This window comes from Chaetodon auriga, chromosome 6 (assembly GCF_051107435.1).
Source record: "Chaetodon auriga isolate fChaAug3 chromosome 6, fChaAug3.hap1, whole genome shotgun sequence".
Lineage (NCBI taxonomy): Eukaryota > Metazoa > Chordata > Actinopteri > Chaetodontiformes > Chaetodontidae > Chaetodon > Chaetodon auriga.
In genome coordinates, this window is record NC_135079.1 from 20,720,995 (window position 1) to 20,731,349 (window position 10,355).

Here is a 10,355-nt window from a genome sequence, read left to right on the forward strand (position 1 = left end):
AATTTTATATGGAGAAACGATCAACACCCCTTTGGAAATTAAAGAGAAGAAAGAAACAGGGGTTGGCGTCAGGTTGGAAAACATTATGAGAAAAGGCACGAGTTCATTCATTTTAAGTATAATGGACATTGAAAGCAGACAGTCTTTATTTTCGTGAGAGATTGTGCCCAGTGGAAGACAAAATTGCACTGTGAAAGAGGCTTTAGGGAACCAATCTAAACACTGATGGTGTCATTATTCTTTTGCCATTACGCTGTGCAATCAACATTTACTTCATATTGATATGTTCAAAAAAAAAAACGTGTCTATTGCCAGTTTAACACAATGCAAGACAGCTAGTTGCAATTAAGTTGCAGCTTTATGTGTTCACTCAAATTGATGCCTGCCCCATAGCATTACATTTGGCAGCATATTTGTGCACATGCACAATGTGTGTCTATGAAAACACTCACGCTATTACAAAACATAAAAACTATGCTAAAAAGCAATACCTCTACAGAGAAATGTCTCAGAACATCTAAGCCTTACAAGAGCTTATTCTCATGATAATAACAGTTGTTTATTCATATAGTACTTATTTATATTAGCAATAGATGCATGACCCCACACTCAAAGATTGCAGGGCTAAGTCTTGTGCAAGGTGACAGTTTACAAAGTCAACTCTGCATTGATGTCGTCTCTTTCATCTCATCTCAGGCAAAGGTGGCAGAGTGAAAATTCAGAAATACCAAGATGCAACCTTCCTCCTGCTCGCTGTGATTCCAAAGACCTTCACAGCGGGGGTGAGTGACAGATGGGTGACACAGTAAGAAATATCCCCTGATGGAGGATAAGCGATGGAGCAGCAGGTTTTTGCATTGCTGTACTGTGAGCCACATGGAGCACAGAGTATGCTGGTGTGCCAGGCTGACCTGTGGAGCTATCAGTGCAGAGGTGAGGGGGGAGTCTGTGCAAGAGTATAGTTTACAAATGCCATGGTGTGTTGCAGCTGAATGGCAAAACTCTGTCATTAGACTAAAAATGACATCACCATGCATGAATTGGGAAGTGGTTGTCATTAAGGTATCAGAAACTTATTGTTACAGGAATCGAACAGGAGGTCATGCTGATTTTGCAGGATTGTCCCAAGTTTGTTTGCTGAATGGTTTGCAACCAGCCACTACCTGCCGGCAGCCACTGTCATTTTAATGTGATCTTATCAAAAAACCTGTCAGGTCATGTAACTGACAGGCTTATTCAGCCCGACAGGCTTACTATGACAGTGTTTCACATTTCACCAAATACTTTTGACAGAGAAAAGCAGGTATACGTGTTAATATCACTGAGTCTGACAACTAGTTATAGTGCAATAATAAATGAGGTAAAAATCTGCTGAAATGTTGATCCCAAAATCAATAAACATCCAGGAATTTGAAAGAAAAGATGTGATTTTACATCACTGAGTGGCTAAACTACATGAATCAAATGGATTTTGAATTGAATGTAGAAGAATGTTAATGTATTGTAATGATTTCCAAGGAGCGATGATTCAAGCCTGCCACATCACCAGCATGTAATATTCATACTCATGTATCCTATATAATGAACATTAACTATGCATGAGTTATGCTGCCACCTGTAAGGGTGTTGAACCATCTAAGAAAATATCAAGTGTTAGTCATTCTCACATGTCTTATCTCCAATGCAGAACTTCAAGCTCGAGTGTTCCACATGACATGTGTGTCTATACGTACTGAGGATGTACTGCATGTATGTGCTCAGCTCCCATATACTCAATATTATATTTGATGTGATTTCATAATTACAGATTTTTTTCATTTTCTCATATTTATTATACAAAGATGATCAATCTGATTCCACACCGGCATGCGGTATTATCATTCTGAACACTAATTAAAACTTACTATGCATTTTATTATCACATTTTTATTACTGACATGATTTCTATTCATGAATCACTGCCAAACAGTGTTATTTAATGTGTTTTAGGAGTGCTAAAATATGCATCAAAGTTGACAAAGTTAACACACTACCAAGAACATTTACTAAGATAAGCATGAGAGAAAAAAAAAAATGCATATATATATATATATATTTATTTATTTTATTTATTTATTTATTTATTTTCAAATTGTGACACACTTTGAAATAAACTCACTTAACAAAGTGAGTGTCTTGATGTAAAAGCAAAGATAAAATAGAATAAAAGGAAAACCAGCAATGAGATACATCATGAAAACAGAGCGGGGGTTTGAGGCTATTTTAGAAGGATAAGTGCTATTATAAAACTCATCAATTGAGACGTCCTCATTCAGGCCTACTGGAAACTCTTGAGATAAAAGATGCCAAATACCTCTGTCTTTATCCTGAGCACTTAAAACATGAAAATGGAATGTGACGTTTCATTGAAATGTCTTGCGATCAGACTGGTTACATCACTCCTCTTGATAGAGCTCCTTTGTTCTGTGATTCGATGTTCTGTGATTCTTTTATCCACGTATAGTCAGTACATGCAGAGGGGAAAAAAGTGCCGGTACTCCCCTTATTTACAAAAAGCAAGCAGTCAAGAACGGGAACACGTGAGCATCACAAAGTGCCCCCTGGGTTAGGGGGGCAAGGCCTGTTGTTTTAAAGTCAACATTGGTAAGCCTTACAAAGTTTTTTCAAAGGTGGCTCATTTTAGAGAATAGGCCTGGGTGTGGCTTGTCCTCTTTCTCTAAATCAGGACAGCATCTCTACGTGACGTTGCCTGAGTTTTTCCCTGTTCAGACTTTTTTCCCTTCTCTGTGCACCTTCCCTGGTAACCACATGATGTTTAGAAGATATGTGTCACTCTGCTATAGAATCAGCTACTTAGCATGGAGGAGGCCAGGATGATGAGAAGGATATTTTGTTAGGTTAAAGAAACCAAGAGCAATGGTCAGAACTAGTAGTGTTCAGCTCTGGCACAGAGGAGATAGGTCTGACTATGCAAGACTTGGGTAGAGGAAATGTACAGGTCCTTAAATAAAAGTGTAATATTACACTCTAACAATATTCAGTTGCAAATGAAAGTCCTGTATTGAAAATGTTTTGTTATAAAACCTGACTTAAAGAATCAAAAGTGAAAGTGCTCAACGAAGAAAAATGGCCCTGTGAGTGTAATATATTAGATTTTAATGGATTATTATCATTAATTTATAAACGCATAAGTAGCACTCTGCTGTGGTTCTGTAGATGCTCGTGGTGTAAATAAAATAAGCATCAAATAAGTATTATATCTATTGTTGGGTAGTTAACCTGTAATGTAGTGTACCTGTCCATCACAGTTTAGAACAGTGGTTCTCAAACTTTCATGGCATGAGAACCATCACATGTTCTGCATGTAAAATTCCAAATTTCTTTAATTTCCCTGAGGTTGATTCATTGAATACAAATATCCAATAGTCTCACTCCCTCCCTCTCTCTCTCCCTCTCTCTCGCTCTCTCACTCTCGCTCCCTCTCTCTCTCTGACTATGGATGTAGCCTCTCAGTCCCAGTGTTGATTGCAGTCTAGAGAGGCGAGATTTTTGGCCACGACAAGAAGATGGGCAGATAGGGAGTTCCTTAGAGTGGGGCTAACAACCAAAACGCACACACACTCAGCACACAAACTCAGAATTCATCTATTTCTTATCACAATCTAGCCCGCTGCCCCGCAGCATTTTATTTATATCTTTGTCTCTCTCTGTGCTTTTCTGCGGTGATGAAACGGTGCTTTCGATGGCCTATCTCTTTCCAGGGGAGTCAAACTCCTGAGAGAAACAGCCATCACTGCCAAGACAGACAAGGTCACTAAAAAAAGGGAGAGAGATATTTGTCAATGAAAATGAGACCAAGAAAGTCATTTTTAACTCTGAGTTCTTCGTAGGGTGAAGATCAAGCTCAAAAGGCATGTTTGATGTAAAGGAATTCAACCAGAATTTTTCAATAGGGACCATGATGTGGATGAGGGCTGATTTATGAGCTCCACTCAGCCATCATCATGAGACAAACATGAACCACCTGCCCTGCTAACAGTGTCAGGATGGTGATGTCTGCTCCAACACTTTGGTCCAGAGTGAGACAGTGAGTCTACCAACCAGATTGTCAGTTTATTGTGGATGCTCACAGTGTCCCAAAGGGTGATTTATTCTGGTAACCCACAGACCTTTCATTTACTGCCATCGTCAGGTTGTAATTTCTGCTTGACCAGCACTCATCCTGGAACATAATGGCGAAAATTCCAGGAAACTTACTGTTTGATATTCATGATTGATGACCCCCTTGTTCCTCCCTCTGACACCATCATGAGGTCAACAACCACTTGTGCACAGCAAGTAAAAAAAAAAAATATATCATGGCCAGATTGCCATGAAATTGACAATCTGGCCGGGTGACACTACTCATCACTTTGGTGATGAATGTTGCATGGTGTGGGAGCCTCTCACCAGGATTTAGACTTTTAGGTGTCTCTAAATGCAGCCCAGCTCATCCTCACCAGAAAAATGCCTGACCGTATAGGTCAACTCAACAAATAACTTATTACGACCCATACTTAAGTTTTATTTTAAGGCTTGTCGCTGGTACTCTCCAGTGGTGACAAATGTTGGTTTGACAGTCATTGGCAGTGGTCCTGTTCAGTGGTGTAGGTATGAGGATGTGTTGATCCAGGACCAATACCCTTGCTGTATCCACTCCACCTCAGGTTGCACATTCACTTTGTTCCAGACCAGCTAGTGTGAAGTGAATGAAACCCTCTGTCTGTGTCTGATCTGACTGGTCTGCAGCAGTGTGGATGTGTCATTGTTTAGTACCTCTGTCCAGAGGCTAGAGCGCTGGATAGCTGGAGAAACGCAGAAACTTTCCACACCAAGGTCAGTCAAGGGGAGTAAATCTCAGCCTCCCAATCTCACAAAACAAATCGATATATTTGCAGTAACTCGCAACACAGAATGAATCTGCAATATTATCTGATATGAATACATATGAACACACAATAACTTAAATCTTGTATGTGATATTTTACTGAGAGTAATGAGTGATGCTTTTCATGCAGGCACTGCAAGTGCGTGATATCAAGGCAGCAGTCAATTTTAGTTCATTTCGGTCAAGCTGTTTGTCTGTGGTTCATCATCTACTTTACACCACACAGTCCTTTCACAAACCTCTCCATGCTTTCCAGTGTAGTATCCCAGCATGGATTCTGCTTTCACCGCTCCAGCAGCTGCAGGAAATGTTCGATTTACAGGGGCAGTAACCTATACGGCCCTGATACGGCTGAAAGCTTCAGTAAACAGTGAAATAAAGCCTGTGAAAGAGAAATGCAGGAATGAAACTAAACTCCAAACTGCTGATATTCATGGAAGTGAGCTGAACACAGAGATACTTTCAGACACAGAGTTTCTCTGTAGTTCCAGCCAGAAAACTGCAGAAGACACAGCTGAGGGTGAGGGAAGCTACCAAGCAGCACCGCAGTGGCCTTTTCCTGCTGTTTGGCAGCAGAGGGAACATGGCGCTGCTAAAGTGGACTCCAACAGGAAAACCCCATTAGATCTGCAGTTTTTGGAGCTTGACCTCTCGGGACTTAAAGCCATGATAGCTTGCTGTGTCCTTCTTTGAGCATTCTTTTTTAAATAAAAGGAGCCATCGTTTGACCTTAGATAAATTAATGTGATTTGCCTTAAAGCCACATTATGCATCCTTAATGAAGCACCTCAACGGCTGAATGGGCAAGGTATCTATTGGTATCCATGGATACTGGAGGAGAGTGGTATTTACAGTTAACAACAGTTGAGCTGTTTATTTATGCCCACCTCTTTAATGTGGAGTGCGCTCCACATTAAACTTGTGTGTATGTGCAGAGTGACGCTGAGGGCTGCTGAGTATTAAAAAAAGGGCATCATCTGTAATTTTATTTTTGAGCGGTGACCAAGGGATTTCAAGTTCTGTTTTCTGTGGTGCAGCCAGCCTACACCCCTCTCCCATCCCCTTGACCTTCAGTGGTCTGTAAATAAGACATTCAGTAAGGTCACTTTTTCACAAAAAAGACAACTAGACTTACCAAGTGGTTCAGCTGTTGTTAGGTCCATATTTAGATTGCTACTGCTCCATTAGACCTCTAGACCTCTCTCATTATACAGAATATGTGTGGATGTCAGCAGCCGTTCTGCAGTATAGAACAGAGCATCTGTCAGTCCCAAAGCTGATCTGAGACCATAGCACAAGCACTGGAGGGCCCTCTTCTCCTGGCTACATTTTATTATGCTAATTTGTCCTCATTGCTAATTCAAGTCACCAAAATTTAAATTGTAAATCACATCACTTCCGCTGTAAATGTTAGAAAAGACAAAAACAAAGAGCTTGCTAGGAATTTAAATGCATGCTAAAAACATACTCATGAGTAAGCATGGCTTTAATCATCATGCAGAATAATTTTACACCTGTCACAGTCTGTGCAGCGCAACTACTATCCTGCAAGTTTATTCAGAAATAATATAGTGTGTTGCTCTTACAATAGAACAATAAGAAGAGAAGACAGTGTTTGCTCGTCAAGTGTATATATTAAAGGACCAGTGTGTAAAATTTAGGAGGATCAATTGGCAGAAATTAGATAAAATATTTGTATGTATATTTTATATAATCACCTGAAAATTTCGGCATGGTGCACCACCATGTTTCTACAGTAGCCCTTGTGTATTCTGAAGATTGGGCTCGTCCCATGACTACACTGAGGGAAGTAGTTGACAGCCGTTTGAAAACTAATCTAACACTCCTTCTTGCCAAATGCGAGTTTGGAAAAGATACTGTCCTCTATTTTGGCCAGCAGGTTGGTCGAAGACAGGTGTGTCCTGCGCAAGCAAAGATCACGACCATAGCTGCATTTTAGTTAGTTGTGAGATGCAGTTCCAAACATTATTGGGTGTGGTGGTTTTGTGTTTTTCTTTTCAGAGGTAGGGATTAGTCAGGTCTAGTTTTGTTAAATTGATTTCTATTTGTTTTCCCATTTTGAGAATCTTTGTTATGTTTCCAAGTATCGTGATGAGCTGAAAATGAATAACTTTCATTTTGTCTACTCCTTCAGATTTTTTGGTTGTTGTGTTATTGTCTCCGTTTCCCCCTCTTTTCACCAGTTGGACCTAACAATAGGTAGGCAGGTGTTTCAGTGCAGGTGTGGCGGACAGTGTACTACCTGAAGTAACAGCACAAAAGAGTTGTGGTTCAACAAATGTTTTTTATTGACTGTTCTTAAAATACTGAAGGAAAGCCACTGTACTGCACATGCATACTATGAACTCACAGACCAGAGCACATTGTACACAAAATAATAATAAAACAATAGAATAGTAAAACATCATCTTGTTGCAACACTACACATAGAGCCACTTTAAAATCAATACTTCTGAAAATCACAGCTTATTTAAAACACAAGGAACCAGCAGCTATCCAGGGCTAAATAATAACAGAATGAGACACATCCACAATCAAACACACGCTCTAGCATGTTCAAGGGAGCTCTACGATGCTACTATCAGCCAATCCACACGCTGTAATCATCCAAAACGAAAACATATATTCTAAGTCATTTCAGAGAATATTTTCAAGTGTACAGTACAGGAACAGGTGGGCATCACTGCTGTGCTAACAATTTAGAAATAAATAAATAAATATTCTCCTTAGACTGTTGTTCCCTGAGGCTCCGTCAGAGACTTTATAAACCAGAACATCTTACTTGGCTTCACCTGAATCGCATTTCCTTCTGAGTACATATGTACTCTACCATTTGATAGCGAACTCCCTGTAAGCAATACATGCACATGCCCACACTTACACACACACATAGAGACATAGTATACCAACATAGTGAAATAAATATTTAAAATTTACATCAATTAAACTGCCAAAATACACATTAAGGTTACAAATAAAGCATGTTTTTGAATTTCATAATCAAATGACTTGTTCAACCATAAAGGAAAAAGCTGAAAAGGTGCAAAATGGAAAAACTCAGGCATATCAGTAATAGACATGACATGGAGCTCCTAACATTTGTGTTCATACTGCAGCTCTGTCCAAAAAATAAGGTTTTACCTTTTTGCCTTGTCTTTAAGCTATTTAGCTTGCCCCAGTCTATGGCTCACATGAATCCAAAGGACAGTGGATGAGCATAAAAGGACTGTACAGTAGTATGGGAACAATGGCAGCAGAGGCAAGCAAAAGATGTTTGTAGATGAAGAGCTCGTCATCGAAGAGACAGTCAAAGCAATTCCACTTCAAGCATCAATCATCGCTTCAATATGATGATACAGTTTAGTAAGAAAAGAAAGCAGTTACTGTCTTTCTGATGCAATCTTTAAAGCTGCACTAATCTTTTTTTTTTCCTTTAATAATAGATCAAATGATTATGTGTAATGAGGAAAGAGGTTGCAAATAGTGATGAACTAAAGAAATTATCATGAGTTCTGTGTTTCCCCTCAATTGTAAGTCTGTGGAGCGTTTTGGCATATCTTAACTAACAACCATAAACTCTGCATTCATCAACCTCTTCTACAGTCACAGAAGGCAAGACAGCTCTGATAGACCCACTGTACACTGCCTATTCAGCACCAACCAGCAGACAGGAAACGATCGCAACAAAGTGCTAAATATGTTGAAGCATTTAGCAGCTAAGAAACTTCCCCGAAGTGGCCCAGAAAACATTTGAAGCAGCTTTCACTTTGGGTTGCAGATGTTTTAGGTTATTATTTTCATTAAACATCAGCACTACTACATACAGATAGCACACTTTGAAAAAGCTAAAATAGGCCACTGCTAACTATAATCATGAATAAATACATAAATAGATAAAAAAAAATTCCTCCACCGAAGAAAGCTTGTGTTGGAGTATGTTAAAAGACATCTCCACTCACATTCTCACATTACGGTAATGTCAAGCAACTACTATCACTCAGTGCGGTGTATCCAATGTGCATCCGCATGCCAAGGTGCTATGGTATTAGCATGACAGAGCCAAATATCTGCAGGGACACTCGTGTTCTCATCAGTTAAAGGGTAAGCCGACTTATGGGACAAGTTTACGGACACAAATACTTGGCGTAAAGATTTAAATCTGTAAGTAACTGAATCCCTCACTGTGAGATGTAATCACCACTCAATACAACTTCATTAATTACACTAAATCATGGAACATTCAAGTCCCAAATATGGTCATTTTGCACATTATACTATAATTAATGACTGGAAATACATTTTTTTAAATTGCACACCTTGAAATTGACTATTAAAATAGGTGCTAATCAAGTAGAAATATTTCAATGCAAGCAGTGATGAGATTTCACAATTTCACAGCTTTAAAGATTCAAACCTTCATGGCCACTGTTTTTTTTCCATATAAGTTCCCTAAAACCTTGTGTATTCCTCCACAAAGTACAGGTGCAAAAAACAATAATTGTGTTTTTTAAATTGTTGAAAATTATTTTAAAACTAAAACGTCTTCTCTTACAGAGAAAACCAGTGTCTGTGTATTAAAAGAAGTCATCACAGCTAATAATAAATATGTGGAAACACACAAGTACACTTCAACAGTAAACATTTTAGAAAATAGCCATCTTACCCAGAGGCTGCAGGTAGATTTCATCCATGTCAGTACATAGATACTGTATGTCCAGGGCATCTTTAGCCTAGCTCGGTAGAAAGACCAGAAGCAGAGAGAGTTTCTCCAATAACAATTGCTCTAACAGATTCCAAACTGTCCTTTTTTGTTATTTAACATGTACAGAAAGGTGTGTATGAATGGAAAAAGGAAGCTGGCTGCTCGCAGCATCTCTCCGGGAGGCATGTCAAGTTAAGACAACAAGCTGAGCCAGGCTGCACGCTAGATTTTAACTGATGGCTATAATGTAAAGGTGTTCAGGATGAGAAAAGGGTCACCACTCTGTGAAATACAGGACTGTATAAAGGATATTACCACATGGGCTGGGAACACTTCAGAAAACTGTCGACACACTTTGCTAATGATCGCATTCACTCTTACTTAAGCTACACAGTAATTTTCATCCTCACGTTGAATTTGTCAATGAGGATTAGCAGGATGATTAAGGGTTCATATGGATAACCATCTCTGAACAAGTAAGCTGCACATACTAGCTGTTTTCAGTATGTTTGTAAGCTGATGGACTTTTGCTAAAACTCCATTTAATGCTTTAGCATTCTGACTGAATACTGAATACAATCAGGGGGAAACAGCTTACATGTTTTTTATCTTCTGGAATAAAGAAAATGGTTCTTTATTTCATTGTTTCATGTTTGTTTGGTTTTTTTTTTTTCAAAAAAAAAAACATTTAACTAGTTTACACAT